General features: G+C 39.8%; 1 long non-coding RNA gene across 2 annotated transcripts; it reads right to left on the bottom strand.

The window, feature by feature from the left end:
* Positions 1-29: 29 nt before the first annotated feature.
* Positions 30-4402, bottom strand: LOC106962248 (uncharacterized). Of its 2 annotated transcripts, none has more exons than XR_001427933.1 (5): positions 4345-4402; positions 3953-4061; positions 3773-3826; positions 3634-3706; positions 30-227 (listed from the first exon to the last, which is right to left on the bottom strand). It is a non-coding gene; the product is annotated as an uncharacterized LOC106962248 (long non-coding RNA). The 2 variants fall into 2 exon arrangements; XR_001427934.1 differs by lacking the exon at positions 30-227 and adding an exon at positions 2405-2521.
* Between the last annotated feature and the right edge of the window lie 4306 nt (positions 4403-8708).

Genomic DNA, 8708 nt, shown 5'->3' on the forward strand with positions numbered 1-8708 from the left:
CTTTTAAATATGTTCAACGATGCTCTAGGTTCATAGCATTAAAATTTCTTTTATTTAAAGAGTCATAAAAAGCAACAATGAATGATCCTTCGTGATTAAATTTGCTCGTGTCTTTGCAGCAGATTTGCCTGGAGAAGTCAGAGCCTTCAGCTCCTCCGACTTCCTCCTCTCTGCCGCTTTTCATCCTGCAGCACAGTATGTTTAGATTGCAGCCCTGATGCTCCCGTCTGCAGTCAGAGGGGGAGGAAAAACAACAGATGATTCACTGATGTGAGATGATTACACAACTGTTGGCATTTTATTTCGCTTCTGACCGAGCGCGTGTCTCTGATGGCTGAATTCCTGCTCATGTGGGAATCACGAGCGCCCACCCACGGTTGATGCACCTGCATCCCTCAGTGGGGGAGCTAGAGGAAGAAGTGCAGGCTGCAGCACAGCGCAGAGACATGCAGGCATGTCACAGATTTTTTCCCCCCCATCCCCAGCAGTCACAGAACGCCAGTGCTGGAGATTCATTCTGTTCTGTACGAAAACAGAATTTAGGTACTTTTTAAAAAGCTGTTCTTGTCTGATTCTCAGTCCATTTTGTAGTGTAACCTCAGTCCCCCCAATTCATAAACCGTCACAGCTGGAGCACATTGATCTAATTAGACTAGCCTGTTGGTTCTACAAATCATTCCTTCCATTATCGCTCTCCAATTTATTCATTTGTCACCAGATTCTCTTGTTGTTACCATGATGTTCTCACACTTTCTGTCCCTCCTGCAGCTCTTTTGTTCTTCTGGCTAATTGATTCTCAATTTCTGCAAATTTTCAAACTTTCAAATTATTATTCCTACAGCTTCTCTTTGGGTCCTACATCAACTCAATTACACCAACATAGCAGCTTGAAAGTCGCTGGTAAGATGAGGATCTCGATCTGCTGATAAAAAAGCATCCATGATTTTCTTTATTGAGCCTCTAAATCCTACTTCAGCTATTGCAGATCTCTTCAAATTTATGACACTACAGGTTTGTTGTAATATGAAAGGAAATCACGGGGGCTTTTTTTTCAGTAGATTAGGATTCCCATCTCATCAGCTACTATCAAGCTGCTCTGTCAAGGTAAATGAGTTAATGTAGGACCCAAAGAGACGATGTGGGAAATATTATTTGAAAGTTTGAAAACTTAAAATTCACACACATCTTTTAACTCGGTAGAGAGTAAACTTTGCATTATTTTTCCATTATTATCCAAAATGAAATTTATGTAGAGCCTTAAAGCCAACTTGGGAAGATTTTGTGCTATGGGTAAATTTTCAAAATATGCTCTTTATTTTATTTTAATAATAAAAAACAATTTTCTTTTCTTTTTTTTTTCTTCAATTTTGCACAAAATACATAAAACTTTTGAAATAAACATCAAAAAACAAAAACACTTTCTTGATTAGAAAAGGGACAACTGAGTCCTTGTACAAACAGTAAATCAGTGATGTAAGAACAATGAACAATATCTCCAGATCCCATGTCTCTCCTACTGTCGTTTCATGTATACATTTTATGGAGGTATTAAAGACCTGAGCAACCAGCTGCAGAGACATCTTCTGTAGACCAAAACTTGACTATTTAAGTTATGTTGTGTATGAAGGGAACTATGAAGTCAATCACTACCTGAGAAAATGGCCACATGATTCAGTAAAACCATTACACCAAGGAAGTGTACTTTGTCTATAAAAAATAAACTTGACTTCAGTTGTAATTTGAACTGATTGAACATGTTAACACAGCAACTGGTAGAAACATTTTCTATTCCTGGACGCCCAGTTGACTGGGCAGACTTTACAACAATCACTTCTCCTTCATCAGCGTGTAGCTAAGCTAGACCAAGTCCATTTTTGCAGCAATCCCCCTGAGCATGCATGTGGCAACAGTAGAAAGGAAAACTCCTGTTTAACAGAAAAAAAAAACCTCCAGGAGAACCTGACTCAGTGCGACTATTTACTGTCACCAGAAACACAGAATCACTGAACCAGGTGTACTTTCTGTATTGAAATACAGAAACCATTGAATTGTTATTTAAAAAAAAAAACATGCATCTGAATTATTTCATGCTTTAATTTGTAATAATAATAATAATAATAATAATAATAATAATAATAATAATTTTCAAAGGGTGTAATATAATTCCAGCTGCAGTTGATTTTTTTGTGAGTGGTTGAGAATCAAAATCATTCAAATTTAATGTCAACATGATAAAGACAAAGGATGTTTTTAACCAGAGAAACAGGAAATTCTTTGCGCATGTAAGACTAATTACTGTCCACTAAATACATCTTCATAAGTCCTGTATCAGACTCAGACTGAAAAACTAACCGCTGCAAACAGCTGAGGTGGATATTATGTCAGTATCTGTATCTCAGATTCGTTGCCGTCTTCCACTTTAGATCATCTCAGATCCGCTCTGTTCTGTTGCAGAGCTTTCAGATATTACTTCCGCCTCAGGAAGTGGCGTGTCTCTCTGCTCCGCCGTGTGAAGAGGTGTCTGGGGAAAGTGGACACGAGGTCGCAGGCGAGCGCCACATCGGGGCATCGAGCTCCAGCCGAGTGGGAATTTATGTTGATTTTCATGCTTGGCTAAGCCTGTATTGCCAGCTGCCATTTATGCTCAGACATTCATTCTGAATGAGCAACTATGTGTGTATTACTCTCTATATATTTGTGTGTGCGTGTGTGTGTGTGTGTCCTATTTTGGCCAGATGAATATAGGAGACATCTTGGAATAGATACAGGGTCATTTTGTAGCAGAATGTTTTCATCTGAACTGCCTTAAAGACAAAATCAAACTCAGATTTTCTGCATTTAGCAGCAGGCATACACACAAACAGATACACAGCAGTGTTTTCTTTTTTTCTTTTTTTCTTTTTTGCATTCACATGGCTTCAAAAGAAAAGTGGAGAGCTTTTTCCTTTCCTGCAAAACATAATTCAGCTTGGAGTCTAATTCATATTATTACTGAAATTGCCTCAAATTTGTTGCCATGGTAGTTTTTCTTTCGTCTCTCTTTTAAGCTTTGTGCCTCCTCAGTGGCCGATGATTAGAGCCGACAGCGGCTAGAAGGAGCCTGGGCGTGTATGTGTGTGTGTGTGTGTGTTTGTGTGTGTGAATGGGAGGACAGATAGGCTGTGAGGCAGTGACCTGGTAATAGTGAATGTATCCACAGGCCATATTCCAAGATAGTTGCCATGATCACAAAAATTGGGAGGCAGAGCAATGAGAGAGGAGTGTGAATGTTTTTTTTTCTTTTGTGTGTGTGTGTGTGTGCTCGCGTGTGTGTCTGATGTCGTCTCATGTCTCAGACACAGAGAGACACAGCGAGAGACAAAGAAAGAATCAGAGAAAGGGAATGATTGACTTTGAGAGGAGGAGGCTTGATGTAACACTGCAGACTAGCAACAGGGAATGGTATTACATTACCAGATGCTGAGCTCTGCTCACAAAGACTCAATTTAACTTGCAACTTTAAGTAATAGCAATAAAATTTTTGTCACTGCTTTGCCATCACCAGCACTATTTAGCTTGTGAGGAATGATAATCCAGAAAAAACCTAAATGACAACATACAGTCCTTACAAAGACTTAAAAATCAGTAACTGACCTCAGAGGAGCAGCATCCAGTTGCTGCCTTCCTGTTGGTTGTTCCAGAAGCTCTTCTTCTGCTTCTCAAATATCTACGGTTGTATAATTGCACATATGTTTGCATGTATTTTCACATGCGAGAATAAATGTTGACTTACCCTAACCTGTGCAAGGAAGCACAGTAAGTTTGACATCATCGTGTTAACTCAGATCTGTATTGGCAAAGGAGCAATGGGATACTCTTATGGAAAAAAACATATTTTAAGATTTCTTATGACGATCGTAAGGCTGAGACAGGTAAAAGCCTCTGTCGCAACAAAAACACACACAAAGCTTACATTTTTCCTCAAAGCTCTGAATCTGCAGTCAACACTGAAAGTTACACTGACTGATGGAGCAGAGCTGCCGTTTCTTCATTATTATCTTCAGATCCTGCCGCCTCTTTCACTGTGAGGCAAACACAGCGTTTGTTTTCCCACCGTCTCGAGGTGCATTTAAATCCATCACTGACAGACTGCTACAGCGAAGATGATTAATGACATCATAAAGGAGGACTTTATTGATGGGACATCCTCACGTTGTGGACCAGGCGGGATGTTAATTTTACTCTTACAAAGTGGCATCACACACATAGATCACTATGATAGAACTTCAGAGTGGAAATTAATCAAAACAATGTTTATGTCTACTTGAGGTTCTGAAATTGCAACAGAGGAAGTAAGACGTTTACCTCATGCAGCTTCAGAGCTGGTTAAGTGTTGAACATCACAGCAGCTGCTTCTGGACTGAGAGAGAGATCAGTTAGACTAACCTTTATTCAACATCTCACATTAACTGTAAAACATATAAAAGTTTATCAGCAGTCTCATATTTGAGGTTTTAACAGTCATTCAATCAAAGAAAAATCATTTTGTCTGACACAAACCATCCCTTCAGTTTATGACTGAATAAACTGTGAACGTTTTACCAACATTTTTCCCAACTCCCAGCCTCGTCACATTTCATTTAATGCTGTTTTAGTCTGTCAGTAAATCTGCAGCCCTCACAATGTGATAACATAGTTAATCAGTTGATCGTGTTCACCTGGACACTGCTGCTCTCCTTCAGCTCCGTAACTCGGTGGAGTTGCAGGATAATAGTTTTCACGTAACTTTCCCGTTGAAATATATGTTTTTAAGACATTTCAAGAGTTTATATATTTCTTGAACTCCCCAACTCCACTTGAATTTTCTTGCAAAAGCATTGAAAATATGCATCTAACCTAAAGGGTAAATATTACGCTTTAAGGTTAATATGTTTCTGGGAAATAGTAAGAACTTTCAAAAGTTTTTTTGTTTTGTTTTTTGGATTCTTTTTACTTGACGCTGTAAAACGACTGTTTGAAAAAGGACATGGACTAAAAATGATTTTGCGTTTTTTTACTCCACTTTCTAATTTTTGCTACGCCTCCTTATAGGAAGATGTGAGCCAGTCAGTGATGCAATTCCTGTGTTTTGTCAGTTTTTGCAGACAGCCACAAATTATTTTTATTTTGGTGCTTAATTAAACATAAATGTAGTATATGATTTATTTGATCAAAATTTTGTTTGCTTTACTTCAAATGCTGAATGCTTGTTTTCCTGTCTTCTGTCCCAGCCTGTCTGTAGCTGAATGAAGACCCCTGTCCCGTCTGTCTGCTACAACAAAACATCATCATCATCATCATCATCACCATCAGACCATGGGGTTTCCCCCCCGCCATGACTCACACACAGATCTAAGACAGACTGTATCCTCCGGCACGGCGCTGTCATCTCTGCTGCTGTCCACCCACATCTTGTCCCAACCTCCTGAAGCTGCGGTCAGGAAAAGCCCCCCCAGAGGAGGAGGGGGCGCTACTGTGTGTGTTTCTTTACACTCATGTTGTAAATAATGAGACAGCCGAGACAATGAAATGATGAGTGTGGAGAGGACGTGGCTCTTCATGAGATTTGATCATGATTTTTTGCTTAAGGAAGACCTGGAAATTTTAAAGACATAGTTGCAGCTTCGGATGTCGTTTAGTTTGGAGCTTTCTCAGTTCCGTTTCTGTTTTCTCTCTATTTTTCTTTTGTGCTTTTCCTTTTGTATTTATGCTAATTTTTGTCCTTTTCAATCTTCATTTCTTTCTTGGATTTTCCAAACTTTATATCCTTTTATTTCTTCTTGTTTTATTTCACAAGAACTACTTTTTAGTTCCCATCTTGATTTTCTTTCCTTTCCTTTTTGTGTCTCTTCTTTTCTCCTCTTCTCTTTTCTCTCCTTTTATTTTATTTTTTCTTTTCTTTCTTTTCTTTCCTGTTCTTTTCTTTTTTCTCTCCCCCATTGTTCCTTTTGACTATTCTTTCTACTTTTTCATGACTTTTTCTCTCTTGTCTTTCCCTTTCATTTTTGAATGAAGTAGCTCCAATAAAAATAAAGATAAACAGTAACAACAAAATAAAACTCATGTATCTCTGGAGGGTTTGGAGTGGGTGTGTTTGATGAGTAATCCAGTTGTAGGACTGTCAGAGTACTGATGCATTTGCTGTGTATATGTGTGTGTTGGGGGGGCATTGGTCCAGAGTCATGAGTCATGTTGAGCCCTCCTCTTCCTCCTCCTCTTCCTCCTTCGTCAGTGGCATTTTTGAAAAGAGGAAGGCTGCACCAACATGCCGCTTCAGGCTAAAAGCTGTCTATTGTCAATGTGTCGTAGTGATAAGGTGTGTGTGTGTGTGTGTGTGTGTGTGTGTCAGAATGATGCGCCGGCATGCATAAACACACATAACCCTTTCAATTCTTCTTTTGAAGTGTGAAGGCATCGCTTTGTGCCTACTTAGTCAGATTTGTTCGACGTGAGACAGACTGTCACTCTGAATGTTTCTCTGTGTGTGTGAGACTTGTGGGGGGGGATGGAGCATCTGTCTATGTGAGCATGAACCAGAGTGTGTGTTTCTGATTACTGGAAAATACTATAAAACCCAGGATGCAGTTGCAGATTTTGAGGAGCTTTCTGTTACTGTCAGTAATATGTATAAAAAAGAACAATTTCCTAAGTATGTAGGACTCATAACCCCAAACTTCTGATGAAATAATTAAATATCAAATTTGGAGCAAAAGTTCAAAAGATCACCTCCAGTCTCCAGTCATGTTGTTGAAAATGACAGTATGTCTCATTTCTAACAATATGGAGCCTGTGGAGTCAACAAAGGCATTTTCAGCCTTGTTTATGTTTATACTGTAGACTATCGCAGATGACAGATAACGCTGCTGGTTTCATGTTAAAAATGTAAATTTATTACCTTTTGGTCAGATTTAACTAAATGCAGAATTTATTTGACAGGATCACTCAGGATTATCTGCTCCGGAAACAATCTCCTTCCAGCATATTAGCACTGATGGATACCGAGAGATAAAAATAACCTTCTTTCCATGCAATCATTTTATCTTTAATTATGTGTTGTATTAAATGACACTTTTTATATGTAAATGTGATTATATTAATCTACATACACATTGCAGGTTTATTTAAAACGGTGCTGCTTTTAATTTGGCTCTTTTCTTGCAAAACATAAAGGCCAAAGTGGCTATTTGAATATCTTTGATGTTCCTTTTCAGCGTGTGTCTTCCTCGCGCAGATTCACAATCATCTCTCTGCCTGTCTGCAGGAGCGATAGCACTCTCTTCATTACGCGCTTCATTAATCTCAATGCTAATTGATTCTGCGAGGGCCTTTCAAACTGAGGGCCAAGTCATGTCTTTCCCCATTGATTTTGTGTGTGCGTGTGTGTGTGTGTGTGTGTGTGTGTGTGTGCACCTGCTGGTTCCTGGAGAGACACATCCTGACAGAAAAGCCTCTCCTGGCTGTCTGTCTGCCCTCAAGTGTGGCACTGATATGCTTTGAGGGCCGCAGGCCTGCCTTGGAGACAAGTAGAACAAGAAAAACACCAACAAACAGACCCAGAGGAGAATTTACGGGAAATAAAAGCACAAAACGTGGATGAGAGGCAGTTGGCATATTGTATGTTTGAACTGGCTGGATAAAACGAGGGATGCTGGAGCAGTTAAATGGTCCATGTTCTGTTGCTAGGAGACACCGGGGCTGGATGGTGGAGATAAACGCTGGGATCCACCCCTGGCAGGGAGGAGAACGTGGGTAGGAGTCGGGCGGAGGCAGGGGGTAAGAAAGAGAGAGGAGTGTAAGGGAGGGTGGGAGGCTCGACACAGAGGCGTCGTCAGCCATGGTGGACGGGTTTGTGGCCCCACTTATTCCCCATCCATGCCTTATCTCTCTTTTTCTGTCATTTGCTAAAGTCGGCCACTTTATTCACCCAGATGTGGGTTAAATCTTCATTCTTTTAAAATTCAGAATATAAATATAAAACAACATTTTGCAAGGTCTATAGTCATTTCTGCTAAATACATTTTTGTCCCCAGTCCGCATTTATGTTTTGTCAAAAACAAGCCACTGCTGCTCTGTCTGATTTTAATACGATAAAATTTCATATTCATAATAAGTGGAGGTTTTTGACAAATGCCCAGAGTGTCATTAGAAAGGGGCACACACACAATCAGAGGATAAATAAAATGTATCCCTCTCTTTTCGGATGTGTATTGAACAAGTTTTGAAATGCTTTCATGCATGTGGATTCACTGGACAGTTTGCACGTCCTTGTTACTTATAATATGGTGCCTGTTTGTTTCATGGCTGTTTCCATGACGTAAACATGAACAGATACTGATACCGCCTGTGAAGATGTAATTTCTTGAAATTTCCTGGTTGCACATTGCTCAACATAGCACTGAGGCGCTTCTTGCTAGTCTGATTGAAATCACCAGTCGCCTCCGAAAGCCCAGAAATATTAAACAACCAGGAAATCCTCTCCAGTGTGGGAGGGGGGAGCTGCTGTGCAGCCTAGCCTGGTAACCTGCTCACTCTAATGCCAACACATAACTCCTCACTGACTGCACGTGAAAAAAATGCAATAAAAACCTTTTTATTTAATACTTGCCCATGTGACCACCCAACCCACTAATGGCACCCTGTGCAACTGCCCGTGTTAAAACTTTGAGAGTAATACCAGAAAAAAAAACAAA

Source organism: Poecilia latipinna, unplaced genomic scaffold (genome assembly GCF_001443285.1).
Source record: "Poecilia latipinna isolate Pla-1442-1.1 unplaced genomic scaffold, P_latipinna-1.0 Scaffold1389, whole genome shotgun sequence".
NCBI classification, from domain to species: Eukaryota; Metazoa; Chordata; class Actinopteri; order Cyprinodontiformes; family Poeciliidae; genus Poecilia; species Poecilia latipinna.